The sequence below is a fragment of the Schistocerca nitens genome, chromosome 2 (genome assembly GCF_023898315.1).
Source record: "Schistocerca nitens isolate TAMUIC-IGC-003100 chromosome 2, iqSchNite1.1, whole genome shotgun sequence".
Lineage (NCBI taxonomy): Eukaryota > Metazoa > Arthropoda > Insecta > Orthoptera > Acrididae > Schistocerca > Schistocerca nitens.
In genome coordinates this window covers 686,004,401-686,028,791 of record NC_064615.1, presented here as the reverse complement: position 1 = coordinate 686,028,791, position 24,391 = coordinate 686,004,401, and the positions used below count along the sequence as shown (strand labels likewise).

The following is a 24,391-nucleotide window of genomic DNA, read 5'->3' as shown; positions in this document are numbered from 1 at the left end:
TTGACGAACTCCACAACCCAAGAATAGTAACTTCAAGAGACTCAGCAGAGGTACCGGACAAAATGACTCTGATATCATAGATCCTACAAAACTATAACAAATAAGAGATGTCATAAGAAACTGGAAGCAACCGAACTGCTTAAGCGAGGAGGAAGTGAATTGGAACGGACCTTCCTCAAGATGGCTACTTTAGAGAGGGGAGAGAAGAAAATGCTCCAACAATAGAAATACGAGATGATTTGTCCCATATACAAGAGGGGAGATCAATTAGAATGTGATAACTACTGGGGGAAAACATTTGTTAACTTGGGGTAAAAAGTATTCTCGAATATACTATGCGGCCTGAGAGAGATTGGGGTGTACCAGTATGCTTCCTACCAGGAAACTCAACTGTAGGTCAGGTCTACGCTTTAAGGCAAATCCTAAAAAAGACGATCGAATTCTGAACTGGCACACACCACTTCTTTATATTTTTGTTATGTAGACAGAAAGCAATTATATCAATCCCTGGAATCACTGCAAAATTAGGTATAGTGAGAAATACAATGAGCGAGACATGAAGTAGCGTAAGTGCAGGAAGAATGATATCTGACACATTAAACATCGAAAGGGGGTGTGGCAAGGAGAAAATGTTACTCCGGAGAAGGTGCTGAGAACTGCAAACATTTTGAGCTGGAGGTCAACATTCCACTAATAAGTGCTGACACTCACTTACGTGGATAATATAGGTACAGTGGAAACAACCACGAAGGCAATGCAAAAGACATTCAATGCACTTGATCGGTCCAGCAGGAACATGGGTTTATACATCAACCAGCAGAAAACAAAATTCACAGCTGCCGGAAAGGCACGCAAGGAGAACAAACTGGCCTGAATAACAGTGTAAAACTATACCACAGAGAAAGTTGAGCAGTCCTAGTATCTCGCTTCATAGTCACCTACTTAAACAAAACTTCCTATGACATTAAACAGAGAGTAATAGCAGCCAATAGAGCATATTTTGCTCTAACAAGACTTATTATCAAGGCTCCAGACGTGCACCACAAAGTTACTCATCTACAAAACACTTATAAGAGCAGTGGACACACACAACTCCGAAACTTGGAACCTAGTACCAATAACATCAAAATGCTGGACGCATTTGAAAGAAAGATTCTTCAGAGAATCATCAGATCAATTCGTGTAGAAGAAATAAGGAGGAAAAGACACTGTCTTGATTTGTACAACGTTTATAAGGACCTACTGACCAGAGAAATAATTAAATCATCCAGATTGAGATGAGATAGGCATATAGCACAGACGAGAGATGTGGAAGTACCCAAAAACCGTTACAAGGAAATCCAGCAGAGGGGACGTGGTCTGCCAAAAATAAGATTGGAGGATAGAATGATCGAGAATCTCTGGAACATGGTTTATAGAAATTGGAGAGCTCTGTCAACGGAGATAAATGGTGGAAAACTGTTCAAGAGGCCAAGGATCACAATGAGCTGTAGAGCCAAAAAGAAGGTGGACATTCTTTGTCTAGCTTGTGTTCAGTAATGTCTGTCATCAGAGAAAATATTTAAGGGAGAGCAGAAGGATGTGAATTGTCTTTTGCCATCATTTGTCAGTGTTTTGGTGCTTTAGTCAGTCGTTATTGGCGACTTTGTGAGTGGTGGTACCGCTGAATAGCTGTGTAAGTTACATACTCTAACTTTCTGAGGATCTTCGAACAATTTTGTGAACACGAGTTACTCGTACACATTTAACTTTTTGTAGCTCTTGTAATAACTGTTTTGTAAACACAGGGTAAAAACTTGAACTTTTCAGTACACTCGGAATAATTTTGTGGGTGTGAGTTACACACTTTAACTCTTCACTGGACTTAAATTATTGCGACTGTGTTTTTGATGGTTGCTTCTGCCCAGTTTGAAGAATAACTTTGTTTACAGGATCTGAAGCAGCTGTGAACTGTAATTCTGTGTTGCAGTTGGTATTTATATTCATGTGTGATAAACTTGTTGAGTATTTTCTGCTGCGGTTATTCAGAATAACAAACTTCATGTCGTGATTAACGGCAGGACACTGTACTTGGACCATGTGAACATTTAATACCGATAATAGGTCAAACACACGCGCTACCGGGGCAGGGTAATGTTTCATCTATGTTGTATTACACAAGAATCTAGTCACAGTAAATGAGTGAAGTCGCCGGCCGGAGTGGCCTAGCGGTTCTAGGCTCTAGTCTGGAACCGCGCGTCCGCTACAGTCGCAGGTTTGAATCCTGTCTGGGGCATGGATGTGTATGACGTCCTTAGGTTAGTTAGGTTTAAGTGTGTGTCTGTGTGTGTCTGTGTGTGTGTTAGTTCCGCACCCCTTTCATGTCTATGATTGTTATTGCATTTTTGCGCAGTACCGTGTAAGAACTCGAAACATGTTCCTCCTCTTTTATTACCTATAGTTGTGGCAAGCTAATTGAGTCATTAGTCTCGCAGCCGAGAGGATGGCGATTCAAATTCCATGTGGGCGTTCAGACTTCGGTTTTCCGAGATCTTTCTAAATTACTTAAGGAAAATGATAAGATGGTTTCTTCGAGAAGAAGAAAGCCGTTTTTCTTGCCGATGCTTGTCCTAACCAAGCTAGTGAAGTCGTTATCGATACTTCGACAAAAATTAATCTTCCTCCCATCTTTTCTAAGCACAATCTGTAACTTTTTAGAATCTGGTATAGACTGGTGCTGTACTGAATAGATTTTAGTTTCACTCTTATTTTTGGTTGGGTAAATAATGTGGATTACTAATAGATTAGCAAAAGTATGATAACAGAAATTGGATTTCGATGTTCTAAAATTTTGAGGGAGGTGTTGTTAACGCCCCTACACGATCCTCCCAAAAAAGAGCATTGTTAATTGCTAATCATTGTAACCATCTGATAAACGGCAGACGCTGTTTGTATGGACAGCCGGTTATTTCAGTTTTCACCCAAAAGTCCAGGAGGGACTATATTCTGCACGATCTCACAAGTTGTATTAAACGATAGTGAGCTACATTGTTGTTTGTTGTTGTGGTCTTCTGTCCAGAGATTGGTTTGATGCAGCTCTCCAAGATACTACATCCTGTGCAAGCTTCTTCATCTCCCAGTACCTACTGCAATCTATATCCTTCTGAATCTGCTTAGTGTGTTCTTCTCCTGGTCTGCCTCTACGATTTATCCCCTCCACGCTACCCTCCAATACTAAATTGGTGATCCCTTGATGCCTCAGAACACGTCCTACCAACCGATTCCTTCTTCTAGTCAAGTTGTGCCACAAATTTCTCTTCTCATTAGTTACGTGATCTACCCATCTAATCTTCAGCATTCTTCTGTAGCACCACATTTCAAAACCTTCTATTCTCTTCTTGTCCAAACTATTTATCGTCCATGTTTCACTTCCGTACATGGCTACACTCCATACAAATACTTTCAGAAACAACTTCCTAACACTAAAGTCTATACTCGATGTTAACAAATTTCTCTTCTTCAGAAACGCTTTCCTTGCCATTGCCAGTCTACATTTTATATTCTCTTTACTTCGACCTTCATCAGTTATTTTGCTCCGCAAGTAGCAAAACTCCTTTACTACTTTAAGAGTCTCATTTCCTAATCTAATTACCTCAGCATCGCCCGACTTAATTCGACTAAATTACATTATCCTCGTTTTACTTTTGTTGATGTTCGTCATATATCCTCCTTTCAAGACACTGTCCATTCCATTCAAATGCTCTTCCAGATCCTTTGCTGTCTCTGACAGAATTACAATGTCATTGGCGAACCTCAAAGTTTTTATTTCATCTCCATGGATTTTAATACCTACTCCGAATTTTTCTTTTGTTTCCTTTTCTGCTTGCTCAATATACAGATTGAATAACATCGGGGAGAGGCTACAACCCTGTCTCACTCCCTTCCCAACCACTGCTTCCCTTTCATGTCCCTCGACTCTTATGACTGCCTTCTGGTTTCTGTACAAATTGTAAATAGCGTTTCGATCTGTGTATTTTACCATTTACACCTTCAGAATTCGAAAGAGGGTATTCCAGTCAAAATTGTCAAAAGCTTTCTCTAAGTCTAGAAACGCTAGAAACGTAGGTTTGCCTTTTCTTAATCGACCTTTAAGATAAGTCGTAGGGTCAGTATTGCCACAAGAAACCAAACTGATCTTCCCCGTGGTCGGCTTCTACCACTTTTTACATTCGTCTGTAAGGAATTCGCGTTAGTATTTTGGAACCGTAACTTATTAAACTGATAGTTCGGTAATTTTCACATCTGTCAATGCTTGCTTTCTTTGGGATTGGAATTATTATATTCTTCCTGAAGTCTGAGTGTATATCGTCTGTCTCATGCATCTTCCCCACCAGATGGTAGAGTTTTGTTAGGATTGGCTCTCCCAAGGCGATCAGTAGTTCTAATGGAATGTTGTCAACTCCCGTTGCCTTGTTTCGAGTTAGGTCTTTCAGTGCTCTGTCAAACTATTCGCGTAGTATCATATCACCCATTTCATCATCATCTACATCCTCTTCCATTTCCATTTTATCGTCCTCAAGTACATCGCCCTTGTATAGACCCTCTATATACTCCTTCCACCTTTCTGCTTTCACCTATTTGCTTGGAACTGGGTTTCCATCTGAGCTCTTGATATTCATACAAGTGGTTCTCTTTTCTACAAAGGTCTCTTTAATTTTCCTGTAGGCAGTATCTATCTTACCCCTAGTGAGACAAGCCTCTACATCCTTACATTTGTCCTCTAGCCATCCCTGCTTAGCCATTTTACACTTCCTGTCGATCTCATTTTTGAGACGCTTGTATTCTTTTTTGCCTGCTTCATTTACTGCGTTTTTGTATTTTCTCCTTTCATCAATTAAATTCAATATTTCTTCTGTTACCCAAGGATTTCTACTAGCCCTCGTCTTTTTACCAACTTGATCCTCTGCTGCATTCACTACTTCATCCCTGAAAGCTACCCATTCTTCTCCTACTGTATTTCTTTCCCCCATTCCTGTCAATCGTTCCCTTATGCTCTCCCTGAAACACTGTACATCCTCTGGTTCTTTCAGTTTATCCAGGTCCAATCTCCTTGATTTCCTACCTTTTTACGGTTTCTTCAGTTTTAATCTACAGTTTATAACCAATACATTATGGTCAGAGTCCACATCTGCCCCTGGAAATGTCTTACAATTTAAAAACTGGTTCTTAACTCTCTGTCTTACCATTACATAATCTATCTGACACCTTCCGGTATCATCAGGCTTCTTCCATGTATATAACCTTTTTATACGATTCTTAAACCAAGTGTTAGCTATGGTTAAGTTATGCTCTGTGCAAAATTCTACCAGGCAGTTTCCTCTTTCATTTCTTACTGCCAATCCATATTCACCTACTACGGTTCCTTCTCTTCCATTTCCTACTGTTGAATTCCAGTCTCTCATGAATATTAAATTTTCTTCTCCCTCCACTATCTGAATAATTTCTTTTGTGTCCTCATACATTTCATCAATCTCTTCGTCATCTGCCGAGCTAGTTGGCAGACTAACTTGTACCAGTGTAGTAGGCGTATGCTTCGTGTCTATCTTTGCCATAATAATGCGTTCACTATGTTGTTTGTAGTAGCTTACTCGCATTCCTAAATTTTTTTTTCATTATTAAACCTACTCCAGCATTTCCTCTATGTGATTTTGTATTTATAACCCTGTATTTGCCTGACCAGAAGTCTTGCTCCTCCTGCCACCGAATTTCACTAATTCCCACTATATCTAACTTTAGCCTAACCATTTCCCTTTTTTAATTTTCTAACCTACCTACCCAATTAAGGGATCTGACATTCCACGCTCCGATCCATAGAACGCCAGTTTTCTTTCTCCTGATAACGACGTCCTCTTGAGTAGTCCCCGCCCGGAGATCCGAATGGGGGACTATTTTATCTCCGGAATATTTTACCCAAGAGGACGCCATCATCATTTAACCATACAGTAAAGCTGCATGCCCTCGGGAAAAATTACGGCTGTAGTTTCCCCTTGCTTTCAGCCGTTCGCAGTACCAGCACAGCAAGGCCGTTTTGGTTAATGTTACAAGGCCAGATCAGTCAATCATCCAGACTGTTGCCCCTTCAACTACTGAAAAGGCTGCTGGCCCTCTTCAGGAACCACACGTTTGTCTGGCCTCTCAACAGATACCCCTCCGTTGTGGTTGCACCTACGGTACGGCTATCTGTATCGTTGAGGCACGCAAGACTCCCAACAAACGGCAAGGTCCATAGTTCATGTGAACAACATATCAATAGTTAAATACTTCTCACAATTAATGCTTTTTGTATTACAACTTGTATGCTACGAAAGTATGCCATTTCAGTGCTAGGGCATGTTGTTGATAGTAATAGGGAGAGGGGCTAAAGGTGCACTTTTTATACCTGATCGAAATGCAAATTAAATTAAATTGATCAATTGTTAATCCCCCTAACCACACCTACCTCCATTCCTGGATGAAGTCATATGTTTTTATCAGACTGGTTATGGACCCCAGCCCCCCTCCTCCCTTCCCATGCTTCACTCAATGCCCTACCTATCACATAGGTGGGAATTTAGAATTTTGGTAGGAATTTCGAAATTTGGCGGGAATTTCGAATTTCGGTGGGAATTTTTTTGTACCAGGGCTCTGCAGACATTCAACCCTACCCCTCCCCCCCCCCCCACACACACACCGGGGAATTGGCTGTAAATTAAAATTGGCAGTGCCCTTTCTCGGACTCGAACCCTGGTCCTTCTTGACAGAAAGCCCAAGTACACGCGCCTAACACAACTATAAAACCAGAGGCTTAGAATAGGCTTAGAAAGGCGCGAACTTAAAAATGGCCAAGCCCTTCCTGGGACTCGAACCCTGGGTCTTCTGGATGGAGAGTCCAAGTGCTCCCCCCAACAATGGAAACTCTCCAGATGCAGGAAACGAAGGTAAGGTTAGTGTACTTTATTTTATTTTGGTTGAAAAACTAACGTAAGGATCGGTCTAAATTACGTAGCTGATCACAAAGATCGGACACACTTTCACAACAACATGCATAGTGCTACACAAGGACTGCCCAAAAATTGACGCTACCATATAGTGATGAAGAGTAGGCTAAAGTTCAAGACATTAGTCAGGAAGAATCAATACGCAAAGAAGTGGGATACGGAAATACTAAGGAATGGCGAGATACGTTTGAAGTTCTCTAACGCAATAGACACAGCAATAAGGAATAGCGCAGTAGGCAGTACAGTTGGGTAAGCTATAGGGAGAGACGGGTCATATACAATATGTACAATAACCAAGAGGGAATATTAAGAGTGGACGATCAAGAACGAAGTGCTCGTATTATGAAGGGTGTAAGACAAGGCTGTAGCCTTTCGCCCCTACTCTTCAATCTGTACATCGAGGAAGCAATGATGGAAATAAAAGAAAGGTTCTGCAGTGGATTTAAAATACAAGGTGAAAGGATATCAATGATACGATTCGCTGATGACATTGCTATCCTGAGTGAAAGTGAAGAAGAATTAAATGATCTGCTGAACGGAATGAACAGTCTAATGAGTATACAGTATGGTTTGAGAGTAAATCGGAGAAAGACGAAGCTAATGAGAAGTAGTAGAAATGAGAACAGCGAGAAACTTAACATCAGGATTGATGGTCACGAAGTCAATGAAGTTAAGGAATTCTGCTGCCTAGGCAGTAAAATAACCAATGACGGACGGAGCAAGGAGGACATCAAAAGCAGACTCGCTATGGAAAAAAAGGCATTTCTGGCCAAGAGAAGTCTACTAATATCAAATACCGGCCTTAATTTGAGGAAGAAATTTCTGAGGATGTACGTCTGGATTACAGCATTGTACGGTAGTGAAACATGGACTGTGGGAAAACCGGAACAGAAGAGAATCGAAGCATTTGAGATGTGGTGCTATAGACGAATGTTGAAAATGAGGTGGACTGATAAGGTAAGGAATGAGGAGGTTCTACGCAGAATCGGAGAGGAAAGGAATATGTGGAAAACACTGATAAGGAGAAGGGACAGGATGGTAGGACATCTGCAAAGACATAAGGGAATGGTACTAGAGGGAGCTGTAGAGGGCAAAAACTGTAGAGGAAGACAGAGATTGGAATACGTCAAGCAAATAATTGAGGACGTAGGTTGCAAGTGCTAGTCTGAGATGAAGAGGTTAGCACAGGAAAGGAATTCGTGGCGGGCCGCATCAAACCAGTCAGTAGACTGACGACAAAAAAAAAAAAAAAAAAAAAAAAAAAAAAAAAAAAAAAAAAAAACGTACAACTGGTGGTAACCTGTTGGGAGAAATTTCACAATACCACTGGAAACTAGTGAGACACACCCAACTCTACCCTTCAGCTACAAGGTGGTGGGAGAAAAGACTGGGGTGTAAGGTCCTATCTTTATTCTATCCCGCACGAAATATGTTCAATTGACGAGATGCTGATGTTGGACAAAGAGGAGTTTAAAAAGTGTGTTACCAGTAAGCACACACCTGAGTACAGTATCTATCGTTGTTTCACATCAGTTCGCTACAGGTGCCTGCTCAAAAATCATCCTGCAGCCAAAGTAAATGAAGCCAATATATGCTACCACAACTGACAGAAAAAATGCTTCACTGTTCAATTACACTTCAAAATTGTCGTGAAAAAGCAAGAACCCATAATGAACAGATCATAATGCAACATAAGTATTGCGGAAAATCGTCGGCCCAAAAGACTGCAGTGAGGGTGGTAGTTGAAAATGCATTCCCCTCAATAGGTGCTCACAAACTGACGAAAATCGAGGCCCTGTTACCTACCCTCACCCCTCCCCTCCCTCCCTCCATCCATCCACCTACAGGGAGGACACAGGCTTTTTCAAATGGCCAGCTGCTATGGCTGAGCACCTCGTGCTCACTGGCCACACCTGGCCACCATGAACTCGCAGACATTGGCTGCCTCAAGGCGATGGTCCTTCACCAACTCGAAAGGAGGTGTAGTTACCTAAATAACAGGAGATAAAAGGACAGCTATCCAAAGTTAAACTTGTTTGTCTAAAGTCTAGTGCACAGCCACCGTTAATGGTTAGGGAGCGCACCTGCTGCAGGATCTCACACAGACTAGGTAGGCCCCTAATTCCTCCAATAGGCCTGTCGTTCTGTGATGGAAAACAGTTATTTCAAAACTGCCATCACACTAAAGAAAAATCGAGAATTTATCCTCCAAAGAAAAAACATTTAGGTTAAGCAGTTTCTTTTAGCATGACAGAAAAATTACACGACCTGAGAGCATCTCTCACGTTCAAATGTGTCAGTAAATAAACTGTCATGCACATGTGTATTAAAACGTTCCAGACACGTGAAATAACATTAGAGAATACAATCTTTCATGCCATTGGCTCACAGGTCAGAAGAAACACAAACATTTTACATTTGACAACAACAAGCTATAATTCAAGAGAATGCAGCTGTTTTGTACACTACGATAGATCCCGTTTTACTAATGTGGTGCTGTATCATACAAGCATTTACGAAAAAAATCGTGAGAGCCTCTCTTGTAACAGAACCTCCTGTAACATTTTAACAGTGTCTGTCTCTTCCATTACATTGAAACCAATTACCACCTGCATGCTTAAATTTGACATTTTTTATGTGTAACTCACCTCCACCGACATGTCTGTAAAGCTTCTATCACACAGTAGCAGATTTTCACCTTGTAGTTTTGTAAGCAATTTGATCATCACAGCCTGTTTCACGCAGTCTACTCACATGTTGGAAAGAACTCAATCACTTCTAGGTTCCACAAGGAGCTATAATTCAAGTTATGTCTACTTTGCAATAAGAGGCTATGAAGTATGAAGTAACACCTATTTTATAAAAACGCATTCCTGACGATAACAATAAAACAGTCATGATTCCATGAGAATAGATACAGCTAATTCCTATTAGTTTTATGAGCAAAATTGGTGTAGTTTTGAGAAAACTATCTGTATCCAATCTTTAACCAGTTATAGCACTCCTTGTGATAAAACCTCCTACAAGACTTTACCGCATCTCTCTCTTCCAATGTATCGAAAAACAATTACTGTTTGCTTGTTGTCACTGAACATATTACATATACACATATCGCTCCATTTGAGCTGGTGGCCAGTGCTCGAAGTCGTTTGTGCAGATCGGCACAAAGCTTTGTCATCTCTACTGGTGGAAGACCATATCCAACAGACTATCAATCACACGAGAGGGTTCTTCCATTGTTCCTTCGTAAGCAGTGTTATACATTGGCTTTTTGGTTGTAACACATCCAATCAGTGTACACTGCCATACACTTTGTTTTTTCTATCATGGCCTCGAGGTCTGTGTCAGTTGCTGCTAAACCAACATTAACACATTTCGATCCTTTGGCTCTCACAGAAAGCTGAATATCACGTGACGTAAACTATGTAGCTCCCACAACACACATGTTGGTAGAAATAAAACGCAGAGCCGATGTTCCTCATCGACAAAAATGTGGAAGACGACGCAATGTATGGAAACTGGGAGAGTTTCCAGTATTATAGAGTGGTATTGTGTAGAGCTATCAAACAGTTAATCTCATCTTCCCCAGCGACAGGTTAGCCAATCTTTCAGTGTTCCATTTCAAAGAGCATTGTTCCCTCATTTTGCGGTCACGTACAAGATTACTGTTGTTCCTGTGTTGAGCAGAGGGTGCAGTTCTCAACATGCGAGGTAGTACAAATAAAAAGTGGCGCTGTTATCATATTGGTGAAAAAATAATAAAAATAAAAACATGTGGCGGGCATCGCAGCGTGTGGAAATAGGCCGAGTCTGCGGCATTGAGGAACACTTCCAAACAACTATCTGTAGGTGATGGCCTCTACATTTAATCCCACGCTCCACTGCAGCAAGTAGCAGATATCTAGTATTCCACCAAGGCTCCCTGCACCTCTACTGAGTGCTATCAGTCAATCATTATACGGTAGTTAACAGCGTACCTAGTGGATGGACGGGATGGGAAAGACGCCGTTGATATGAGACGATGTACTGTAATACACACTGCAGTTGATAGCGAGGTCTATTTTAGGAATTTTACCTGTTGCTCCGTACTTTAAACGCCAGTCAGTGACATGGTAGAATGCTTCCTACTTTCTGCATCATTGCTAAATCACCCCTTCACTACTTCACAAGCACTATATACTACATTGAAAACGCAGATAGATGACTATGCAGTACATCCATTCGATTATATACAGCACAGTATAATAGTTACTCTCTAATTTCAAGCCGGCCGAAGTGGCCGTGCGGTTAAAGGCGCTGCAGTCTGGAACCGCAAGACCGCTACGGTCGCAGGTTCGAATCCTGCCTCGGGCATGGATGTTTGTGATGTCCTTAGGTTAGTTAGGTTTAACTAGTTCTAAGTTCTAGGGGACTAATGACCTCAGCAGTTGAGTCCCATAGTGCTCAGAGCCATTTGAACCTCTAATTTCAACGCCAGGCCATGACTTGACAGAATGCTTCCCAATTCATGCATCATCGCTAAATCACACCTCCACTACTTTACAAGTACCATATACTAGATTGCGAATGCAGATGGATGACTGTGCAGTACATCCATTCGACCGTATGCACTGAAGTATACCAGACAGCGTCCTATACCATTGCAAAGATGTTATCTACATATTTCCAGCGTATCGATCATAGTGCAGAATTTACGATTAGAAATGGCCATCTTTCCCTGCAACACCAATCTTACCCATAGACCCCATCCAAAAGCACAAGACCTCCACAGATGCATGTATTTCGAAGAGGGTCACACCTCTTATCGGTGGATAATAGGCATGAGAGTGTTGCATTGGTATAATAGACAGTTAAGAACAAAGGTGTGGTACACACATGATGGAGGTACAGGTGTGTGGAATTTGAAACATTTCACATAAATCAACTGTGCAATCAATTCTGAAGCATTATTCCACTGCCCGGAGTCAATACCAGGAAGGTACTTACAGGAGAGAAATGGTCGTAGAGGACAAACACCCACTTCAGTAATTAGACGCTTCTGCAACTAAAACTGCTATAATGTTAAAACCTTATGGTTTCTGAAGTATTAGTCGTGTCGAATGCAACACTCTTAATGCTCTAATGTAGGATATTTTTGTCCAACGTCAGACACACAACCAACCCGCAAGTTTCTTACCCCAACCGCCACCGTGACAAACTTTAAAATGATAAAACTACTTACTTCTATACTATCCTGGTCTCCTATGAAGGCACTGTCAGTGTGTATCCACTGCTCGAGATGCTTATAAACCAACTAGAACGAAGTCTAGCGTGCGTGTGGATGGTCAGGAAGAGGAGAATCCTTATGGGTTTTTAAAAGGCAGGTGTATAGGACACACAAATATCCTCATATGAAATCAAACCAACACATGAGAATCCCTGCGATATGACCGTAAACCCATGGTAAGATATCAAAAAATATAAAAAAAATACATAAAATCAATATAAATCGACGAAAACCTGGTATAATTACGACAAATTTATGGGATATACGTAAAATTGAGGGAAATAAGAAGAAATATGTAGAACTGCGAAAAACACTGTCAAAAATACTCAAATTGACTGAGGAAAAATAAAATTAGAGAAAAGGTACCACGAAATGCGGGGTCTTATGGACGGTTGGGGGTACCCGGTCACGCAGAGCGAGAAAAGCTTAAAAATTATGCTCTGGCTGCATTCACTTATAACCGTCTCCATCCCCTTGTCAACTATATGGGTTTTCGTAGCACACACACCAACAAAAGTGACATTTGTGTTACACAGGTCCGCACATTAAAGCAAGCAAAACATATGCCTCTCGATGCATAACTGTGTTCTCACAAATGCATTCGCATATACGAGTATGTATTTCCGAATTACGGCTGGTTCTCACAAAAAACGTTATTCCTTAAGTATTAAAAGGAAGAATCGTTGCGTTTATCAGGCTTAAGCCATTCCCTAGCGTTTCCTGTAGTAGAGGGTGTGGGGCGGCTGGTAGGAATTTATTGGTGGTATAAAATTTTGTAGAATGTAGAAACACTTCACGGCCGATTGACCATATGTGGGGCGGCGGGTGGAATTAATTGTTATATAAGTGTTCCTATTATTTATGCTGTCTTTTGCCGTTCTCAACACTGGCTCTCTAACTACAATATTGGCAACCAGAAAGTGATTAGCAAAACGTGAAACCTGTAATTAGAATTCCTAGTGCCCACTTCATCTGAGAAACACACTTATAGCTGCAGCTTATAGCTCTAAGGGAACGCCTGATCAAATCGGCTCTCCCGACTAGCCGGTGGACTAGTAATGCACCACTTGAAGTTACCGAATAGATCATAGCTTCTTTTGCTGATGGCCGATGAAACTCTCAATTTAAATGTGCATTCAACACACAGGTAAGTAATCGTAATAAAAGTTTGACGTGGCTAAGTTAAATATTTTGGACGAGAGAATTAATTTAATTACACTGCACGCAGTAGACGAGCTCTGAACTTGCCCTTTGGAGATACGCTATCGCTATAGTTTTATAGTTATTCAAATGAAACTTCTCACATCTTTATGGTTATAGCAGATCTCCATTCTACTTAAATATAAACATCCTAGCCTTATTTGGTTCAAATGGCTCTAAGCACTATGGGACTTAACATCTTAGGTCATCAGTCCCCTAGAACTTAGAACTAGTTAAACCTAACTAACCTAAGGACATCACACACATCCATGCCCGAGGCAGGATTCGAACCTGCGACCGTAGCCTAGCCTTATTTATTAGCCTACTTAATCTATCTTGCTTACTTAATTTTTAAGACAAAAACCAGAAAATTATGAATTTCAACGAAAATCTTAATTTGTGAGAACCAAAGTACTACTTCTATTAAATTATTATGGAAAAGGAATCTAAATATAAATTTTTAAGTCTCTAGCTCTTTTCTTTTGCGCCAATGATTTTTACAGAAAAACGTCCAAATTTCGAAAATGGTTAAGGTTATTGAACTGACATTCAACACATATTAATTTAGTATTACTCCTGACATGCTAGAAATGTTTTAGGTTATTTGCTTGATTTTTAAAGTATTGCGCAACATTTATGACGTCAGAGCTAGTTACAGCGGACTGGCTCGCACACAATGGAAAGACTGATGTGAATTTACTACAGCGTCAGTAGGCTGCTTCCCTACAAGGGGACCACTGTCACATATATCACCTTTAATAACGCGGAAAGGGGGGGGGGTACTTTAGAGATGTGGTGCTAGGATGAGATTGCTATATAATCCTACACACGAGCAAAACTATCTAACATGAGACCAGGACTTATTAGAGCAAGATGAATGCTACCACACCTGTGGTGACGCTATACGTACAGCAATAAGAGTCTTACATCTTTGTAGACTGGTCGTGGTGCTTCCTTCCTAGTAAGAAGTTGCTGCGTCTTTGTGTGCATTTTCCGGCAGCAGTGTGTGTGTGTGTGTGTGTGTGTGTGTGTGTGTGTGTGTGTGGTACCTGAATGTATATGTTTTCCTTTCTTAATGGATGCTTCGTTATAGGAGATGTGTTGATGTTAAATACGAATGTTACAGCCCAGCGTTCAGAACGCCATGGTGGCCAAGTTCGGTAGGAGGTCGCAGCTGTCCCTTTAGACAAAAACCCGCGGTCCGGATAGCTCTCATTAATCACAATTTTATTTTGAGTAATGCCAGTGTCGTGCTCTATTGTATGTGTAGCTTTTGTCGGCATCGATAATGCTGACAGTCCAGCCACTTGCTCACGGCTATGCATTGTACTGAAGACACGGTGGACGATTTGGATTGTTCTCCGGAGTATCGTTGTTGTTCCAGAGGGGTCCAGTCATTCCAAGAAATGCGTTTAACAGATTGCAAGAAAGAGTTGTGTTGACATTAAATAAAAGTGTTTTTCATCGCAGAACGACGGGCCTATTGGAGGCATTATGGACCTGCCTACTCTCTGTCAGGTCGCTGCCACAGGTATGCCCCCAGACTATTAGGGACAGCTGTCTCACTGTACTTCAGACAAACAAGTTGCACTTCCGACGGCCATCCTTTCATCTCCTGTTGTTTAGTTAACTATGCCTGCATTTGTGTAGGCAAAGGACCATCGCTTCAAGGCGGCCAGCTTCTGTGAGGTTATGGCGGAAAACCGTGTGTGGCCATCAACCGTGCTGCGCTCAGGTGTAGCAATTGACCGTTTGAAAAAGCCTGTGTCAATGGAGGGAGGGAGGGTGGGAGGGAGGGGAGGAATGAGGGGAAGTAAGAGGGCCTCGATTTTCGGCAGTTTGTGAGCGTCTGTTGAGGAGAATGCACTTTCAACTACCATTTCTTTGATCAGTTGTGGTAGCATGTATTGACTTCGATTACCTGGGCTGCAGGGTGATTTCTGAGCAGGAGTTTGTAGCGAACTCTCACATCGAAGAATAATACATACTGTCCTCAGCTGTATGCTTACAGTAATACACTTTTTAAACTCCAGCATCTCCCTGCCAAAAATAATAAAGATAGTACTTTACAACTCTGCCCTTTTTCCCGCCAGCTTGTAGATCAAGGGTAGAGTTTGAGTGTGTCTCACTAGTTTCGAATGGTGTTGTAAAATTTTTCTCAGCAGTATAAAACCGGTTGTATGGTATCGTCAACTTCTGAACTTTATTGCGATTTTAGGCAGTCCTTGTGTAGCGCTACGCATATAGTTGTGGAATTACTCCCAATCTTTGCAATTAATTATGTAATTAGAACCATCTTTATGTCTGTTTCCCAACCAAAATAAACAAAGTACACTAACGTAACCTTCCTGTTCTGCATCTGGAGAGTTGCTAAGTGATGGGGGGAGCATTTGAAGTTTCCATTCAAAAGGCTCAGGGTTCAGGTCCCTGAAATGTCACAGCCATTTTTAATGTCCCACCTATTCTAAGCATTCAAAAGGCCCAGGGTTCAGGTCCCAGAAAGGCAACAGCCATTTTTAATGTCCCACCGATTCTAAGCACCTCTGGTGGTATAATTGTGTTGGGGGGTAGGGGTACACTTGGTCTTTCTGTCTAGATGGACCAGGATTCTAGTCCCAGAAAGGACACTGCCAAATTTAATTTCCCGTCAATTCGCGGGGGGGGAGGGGGGGAGGGGGGGGAGGGGGGAGGGGGGGGATTGGGTGTAATGTTCGCACAGCCATGGAACGAATAAATTCCCGCAAAAATTCGAAATTGCATGTGCAATCTGAGAAAAACACATGATATCGTCTGGGGGTTGGGGTTGGTGTGGTCGGGTATGGGGGTGGGCGTGATCAGGGGGGAATTAATTTATGAATTTAATTAATTTGCATACCAATTTGATATAAAAATTGCACCTGTACCCCCATCTCCCTAATACAGACGATTTAAGTAAAATGTGTTGTTTATGATAGAAACTGGGACAGTCAAATATAAACTAGTTATGCTTGGCTGCAGCCTTTCGATGTTTTCAAATTTTCTATGTTATAAACTAGTCACTGCTGTGCCACAGCTACTGTAATGTAATTGATACTGTGTTGAGTTGTGAAGACAAAGATGCAGGTTCGTAGCCAACAAGTTGCATTTTTTATGGTTGTAATAGATGCAGAAAATCTTTATTAATTTAATAGAAGTTGTTGTTGTTGTGGTCTTCGGTCCACAGAAGTTTGATGCTGCTTTCCATACTACTCTATTCTGTGCAAGCCTCTTCATCTCCGGCGCGCGGGATTAGCCGAGCGGTCTGGGCGCTGCAGTCATGAACTGTGCGGCTGGTCCCGGCGGAGGTTAGAGTCCTCCTCCCTCGGGCTTGGGTGTGTGTGTTTGTCCTTCGGATAATTTAGGTTAAGTAGTGTGTAAGCTTAGGGACTTATGACCTCAGCAGTTAAGTCCCACAAGATTTCACACACATTTGAACATTCTTCATCTCCGAGTAACTACTGACACCTGCATCCCCCTAAATCTGCTTACCGTACTCATTTCTTGGTTTCCCTTTCCGGTTCTTACACACCACGTTTCCATCCAGTACTATATTGGTGATCCCTTGATGCCTCAGAATGAGTCCTACCAGCCAATGCCTTTTTTAATCAGGCTGAACCCCAAATTTCTCTTCTCCCCAATTCTATTCAGTACCTCCTCATTTGTTACGTGATGTGCCCATCTAACCTGCAGCATTCTTTTGTAGCACCACATTTCAAAAGATTCAATTCTCTTCTTGTGTAAACTGTTTATTGTTCATGTTTCAGTTTCATATCCGGCTACATTCCATACAAATACATTCATAAAGGTTTCATGAAACTTAAATATACAGTCAATGTTAACAAATTTCTCTTCTTCACAAACGCTTTTCTTGCCATCACTAGTCTACATTTTATATCCTCCCAGCTTTGACCATTGTCAGTTATTTTCCTTTCCAAATGGCAAAACTCGTTTACTACTTGAAGTGTCTCAATATCCAATCCAAGTCCCTCAGCATTACCTGATTTCATTCGACAACATTCCATTATCCTCCTTTTGTTGATGTTCATCTTATATATCCTCCTTTTAAAATATTTTTCATCAAACCTTAAAGCTTATATTTATCCTCCATGGATTTTAATTGTTACTCCAAATTTTTCTTTTGTTTCCTTTACTGCTTGCTTAACATGCAGATATACTCCGTTCTCAAACACTGCTTCGCTTTCATGTCCCTCAACTCTTACAACTGCCATCTGGTTTCTGTACAAATTGTAAATAGCCATTCGTTGCCTGTATTTTATCTCTGCCATTATTAGAATTTGAAAGAAAGTATTACAGTAAACATTGTCAAAAGCTTCTCTAAGTCTAAAATTGCTATTAACATAGCTTTGCCTTTCCTTAACCTATCTTCTACGAAAAGTCATAGGGTCAGTATTGCTTAGCGTGTTCCTACATTTCTCTGGAATCCAAAGCAATCTTCCCCGAGATCGAACTTCTACCAGTTATTCCATTCGTCTGCGAATGATTCTTGTTAGTATTTTTCAGCCATGACTTGTTAAATTGATAGTTCGGTAATTTTCACACCCGTCCGCACATGTTTTCTTTGAATTTGGGATTGTTATATTCTTTTTGAAGTCTGAGGGTATTTCGCCTGTTTCATACATCTTGCACACTAGTTGAAAGAGTTGTGTCATGTCTGGCTCTCCCAAGACTATGTTGTCTATTCCAGTGGGTTGTTTTGAGTTAAGTCTTTCACTGCTTTGTCAAATTCTTTATGCAGATTCATATCTTCCTGCTCCTCCTCCACTACGTCCTCATCCATTTCCATAATATTGCCCTCAAGTACATCTCGCTTGTATAGACCCTCCATATGCTCCTTCCACCTTTCTGCTGTCTCTTCTTTGCTTAGGACAGGTTTTCCATTTGAGCTTGACATTTATACAAGTGATTCTCTTTTCTCGAAAGGTATCTTTAATTTTCGTAGGCATCATCTATCTGACCCCTAGTGATATATGCTTCTACATCCTTATATCTGTCTTCTAGCCATTCCTGCTTAGCCATTTTGCACTTTCTGTTGATCTAGTTTTTTAGACATTTGTATTCCCTTTCGCCTGCTTCATTTATTGCACTTTCTTATTTTCTACTTTCATCGATTAAATTCAATATACCTTGTGTTATCACAGGATTTCTACTAGTCCTCGTCTTTTTACCTACTTGATCATCTGCTGCCTTCCCTATTTCATCTCTCAAAGCTACCCATTCTTCTTCTACTGTATTCCTTTCCTCTGCTCTAGTCAATCGTTCCCTAATGCTCCCTGTGAAACTCACTACAACCTCTGGTTCTTTCGGTTTACCCTGGTCCCATCTCCTTAAATTCCTGCCTTTTTGCTGTTTCTTCAGTTTTAACCTGCAGTTCATAACCAATAAATTGTGGCCAGAGTCCACATCTTCCACTGAGATGTCTTACAATTTAAAATCTGGTTCCTGAATCTCTGTCTAACCGTTATATAATCAATCTGAAACCTTCCGGTGTCTCCAGGTCGCTCCCACATATGCAACCCTCTCTCTTGTTTCTTAAATCAAGTGTTAGCTATGATTAAATTATGCTCTGAGCAAATTTTCGGCTCCCTTTACTATCTGAACAATTTCTTGTATCTCATCATACAGTTCCTCAATCTCGTCCTCATCTGCGGAGCTAGTTGGCATATAAACTTCAAGTACTGTTGTGGGTGTGGACTTCGTGCCCATCTTTGCTACAATAAAGCGTTCACTGTGCTGTTCATAGCAGCGTTCTTATTTTTTTTACTCATTTTAAAGCTACTTCTGCGTTATCCCTGTTTGATTTTGTACTTATAACGCTGTATTCACCTAACCAGAAGTCCAGTTTCTCCTGCCACCGAACTTCACTAATTCCTATCCATTTTCCTTTTTAAATTTTCTAACTTACATGCCCAATCACTGAGGCACGCAAGCCTCCCCATCAACGGCAAGAATTAAAATCCTAAATTCTCGATCTTATTAACTGTAACTAAGAGAGCTCTGCGTCCAAGACTGAGCCCGAACATGGACCAATGAATTACAAGACTGCCATCTACATCGTAGTCTGATTCCCCCACAGTCTAATGCATCTCACCAGTTCATACTACAAAACGAACAGCAAATACATCTGTATCCCAATAAATTCAATCAAAGTGGAACAGTGCGCCTGAAAGTAAGAATTATCACATCATACAGTATCTTATTGAGGCGAAGTGCTGCCCCCATGTTTGACAAAGTGAAATACGTCAGGCTGAACCTTATGACTGCAGAGGATTATCGAACAAAATTTTTAAACGTGTGAAACATGTACAACGTGGAAAGTAGAAAAATAAGAGAGAGCAATAGAAGGGCACTACGTCAGATTATGACAGATGTTTCATTACTAGAAGCGCATGTTACAACATAATATTTACCACAAATGGTTTGTAGTACATCTTGTTCCTCACTGTCAATTGCAACATATGTAATGTTCCTCCACCAGCACTTCTCTGTTCACGCCATCAACTACGCAAGAATATTCTTCGCGATTTTCTCCCTTCTTCTTTGACAATCACCAAAAGAGTAAGCGTAGCTATTTGGCACGAGTCAATTTTCTTAAACAAAGTGATTTGCATCCAGATGCAGTCAACTACCGCTCGAGAGCGCTGCAGTAGCAAATTACAATGAGGAGCACGTTCTGTGATATGTAGCAAATCGTTTCACGGCGTGCAGTAACCACGATGGATGCCTTGTCTGACATGCTTCGTAATGACAACCACATCTCTTGTGAGGAAGGCTTTAGGCACAATTACGTTAAATTGCACCTTATACCACTCAACCTACAGTCTTGAGATAGCTGTATACCATTTTGTAGCGCACAACACCAATTAGATGTAGTATCACCACCAACAAGGTACGCAAAACTTCGTTATGTACTATTTCTTAGCATCATAGGCAGCTATTGTTTTAACATTTTACGTTTGTGTTATCTATGGTCTTGGACAAAGAGACGACAAAACTCGTAGGACAGCGATATGCACATATACAGATGGGGTAGCGTCATTTACACAAGGTACGAAAGGGCAGTACATTGGTGGAGCTTTCAATTGTACTCTGGTGATTCATATGAAAAAGTTTCCGGCGTGATTGTGGCCGAACGAGGGGATAACAGACTATGAACGCAGAATAGCAGTTGGAGCTAGACGCATGGGACATTCCATTACGGAAATTGTTAGGGAATGTAGTTTTCTGAGATCCATAGTGTCAAGAGCGTTCTGTTTATACAAAATTTCAGGCATTGTGTCTTACCACGGACAACGCAGTGACTGACAGCCTTCACTCTACGATCGAGAGCAGCGGCGTTTACGTAGAGCTTTCAGTGCTAATAGAAAAGCAACACTGCGTGAAATAACAGCAGAAATCGACGAACGTATCTGTTACGGCAGTGTGGCGAAATTTGGCGTTAATGGGCTATGACAGCAGCCGAACGACGCGAGTGCCTTTGCTAACAGCACCTTAGTGTAACTGCGCCTGTTGAATTACATACATAGAAAATTATCAGTTGTATAGTTACCAGGTGACGTGACAGCGAGTGTAATAGGGCTTCATTTACCAATCGAATGACTGGGACGAGTAGCGTAGAGACGGTTGCGCCCTTACACGCCGAAGTGAGGCGGTGCTCCATATTTTTATTCAAAAATATTTATAGTGCATTCAAGTTTACGCTTTCAAATAACTCAAATGAAACGCTCCGTGTGCCTTCATTCAAATCATAAAATGCTCAAATGTGTGTGAATTCCTAAGGGACCAAACTGCTGAGGTCATCGCTCCCTAGACTTACACACTAGTTAAACTAACTTAAACTAATTTATACTCAGGACAACACACACACCCATGCCCGAGAGAGGACTCGAACCTCCGGCGAGATGGGCTGCGCAATCCGTTACATGGCGTCCTAAACCACGCGGCCACTCCGCGCGGCTTCAAATCATATATCTTCGTCACTTTAACTTGGTTGATGTAATCGAACACAAACAATGACCTATTATGTCAACAATCTGTATAGCTAACGTACATATTTAGACCCACAGTACCTTCAGCTGATTCAACAACTAGCACGTTACCTATCTAAAAAAAATGCACACTCGAGCGCTAGACACTAACTGCATAAATCTTACGCTCTCTTTCGTATTCACCGTTTACATTATGTCATAAAATTTACCTGAAGCACGTAGGAATGAGTTAGTGCAAAATACTGACCTGCATCTGTGAGTGTGTCGCTTCCATAGACAAAAGCTTAGCCTAGAAACTGCGTGGACGGGCTTAGCGGGCGGCGCGCGGCGTTGCTAAGGAGTCTGCCAAGACCAAGTCTCGTTTCTGAGGCGCTATCAAGGGAAGACCTATTTTAGTAGCAACATAACAGGCGGTCTTATCTCTGTCAGTATTACGTATGTGACTTCAGGAGCTTCTACCATCTGAATGTGAGGGTGTTATTGTCTGGCTCACTGACGTCACTATGTTAACAAGAGATCCGCAAACACTCTTGGGAGTGTGATATGAACAGGCTGGAGTGCACGCACTCTAAAATAGTGGATGTCACCCACGTTGCGGTAACACATGGTTTTGTCATCTCTCCATGTAGAATAATGTAATGACTCTGAGTCAGTGCTGTATTTATCTTCGTTTAAAACACAATTAACAGGTTAAAGAATCAATAACAACCGTTCTTAGCAGTGATGTATAGGATGAGTTACAACAAGACGAAACTAGAATCACTTGGTCATAACTCTGGGTTCTTTAATTGCTCTGGAAGACGGCTCATCCAACTACAACAGATGAAATATTAGTTCACTTTATTACGTGCACGAATAACAAGATTTACTTAACGCTCTACTATCCGTTGCCACAGGAGTGCTTGATAATTTACAAATGCCACTGACTATTTAAGAATCACTTGACGCACTAATTAACAAACTGTTCTCTTGATGTATAATGTTCAACATTTACCAAAGTAAATTTCCCTCTGAGACATGGATAACTCTTTAGTTCCACTTGATGAAATTGTCTACTTTAGCTATGGTCACGGACTGGGGCAGAGCGCCTCCGTGCTCGGCTCTGTATTGACGTCCATGCAGGGCGCCGCTATGCTGAGAGACAGGGTGTGTCTTCTTCAGCCTTTCCCATTCGTCGTCGAGGACTGCAGCAAGGTATCGCTAATTTCTGAATTATCGACGTGCTTTGCCGACTCTGATGCGGTGTGGTGCCATGAACTTTCGAGGACACCACATTGTGCATCATGATTAATAGCGAAACCGACATAGATCAAAGCGTACGATAATACAAGTCATAAAGCTCCAGCGAACATGAGCGTCCAAACTAGCCATTTGGGAAATAATTGTCAATGTGTGGATAACAGTCGTAAGTGACTGAAACATGAAATATTATCCTAGTTCATAAATTTTTTTTCTGCTGTCTCTATAGAGATGCCTCACATTTTTTTCTTTAACTTTTGCTGGCATTTGAAATTATCACTAACTGGTAATGTTGTAATACCATGAGATGACCTTGAGGTGCCTGTTTTCGTGAAACCCCTTGATTAGAACTGTAGTCAACAAAAACCATTTGTCATTCTTTTACGTTTTCTCCTTTTTTTAACATAAGAATAGCAATATTAATTCGAAGGAAGGCATTTCTTAGTTTTGACCTCTGTTTTTTCCACAATTCCATTCTTGCGATCAGATGTTGCGAAGTTTACTGCATAACTCCCAGTGCCGTTGAGGAACAAATGGCAGTATCGTCAACAGGTCTTTCTGTTTTGCAACTGTTAAACTTTGCTGATCTTTCAGATGAAGTACCGCATGGCATACATCAGCCACAGTCTTTCCTCTTTCAAATACATTGACATTTTCCATTATTCTCTTTCGGAATAAGAATTTTAGTAGCTATTTCAGTTGGATGACTATGAGACGCTTTGATGATTTTTCATTCAGAGGCTTAACATTGGCAACAATGTTTCACCAGTATCTTTAAAATCAAATAAATGAGTTTTGTGCACTAGAATTACATGGAATAAGTTCAAAGCGTTACCTGAATAAACAGTAAAGTGTAAATCTTGCCCAACAAAAGCGTTGTTTGTCTCTTTCATTTCTCTGTAACTGTAAAATATGGTGTGCCCACTCTCACAAACCATCCCAGACTAAGTAGAGGAAACCATAACACATGTCACTCGTAACGGCAGAGGGGAACATTACGTGGCACATAAATGACACACCATATAGAAGTTAGAAATATTTTCTCCCGTGGTCAGATTAATTCCTACTCTGAATTTATCAGCTGTGTTGGTAACGAACATAACAAAAATACATCGTCCGACTCAGAGAGAACTTACGACTTCAATCCAACGTAGGCAATTTCAATACCTCTATTAGTAAAGAGAATGTAATTCTAATGGAAGCTATCTACACTCCTGGAAATTGAAATAAGAACACCGTGAATTCATTGTCCCAGGAAGGGGAAACTTTATTGACACATTCCTGGGGTCAGATACATCACATGATCACACTGACAGAACCACAGGCACATAGACACAGGCAACAGAGCATGCACAATGTCGGCACTAGTACAGTGTATATCCACCTTTCGCAGCAATGCAGGCTGCTATTCTCCCATGGAGACGATCGTAGAGATGCTGGATGTAGTCCTGTGGAACGGCTTGCCATGCCATTTCCACCTGGCGCCTCAGTTGGACCTGCGTTCGTGCTGGACGTGCAGACCGCGTGAGACGACGCTTCATCCAGTCCCAAACATGCTCAATGGGGGACAGATCCGGAGATCTTGCTGGCCAGGGTAGTTGACTTACACCTTCTAGAGCACGTTGGGTGGCACGGGATACATGCGG

General features: G+C 41.3%; 1 protein-coding gene across 1 annotated transcript in view; it reads right to left on the bottom strand.

Annotated features, from left to right (window-relative positions):
* Window positions 1–21,847, bottom strand: part of LOC126235254 (uncharacterized) — a 126,106-nt gene extending 104,259 nt beyond the window's left edge. Inside the window, exon 1 of the mRNA XM_049943984.1 lies at window positions 21,754–21,847. The gene's annotated coding sequence lies outside the window, so the exon portion shown is untranslated. The remainder of the gene's footprint in view (window positions 1–21,753) is intronic.
* Window positions 21,848–24,391: the final 2,544 nt, after the last annotated feature.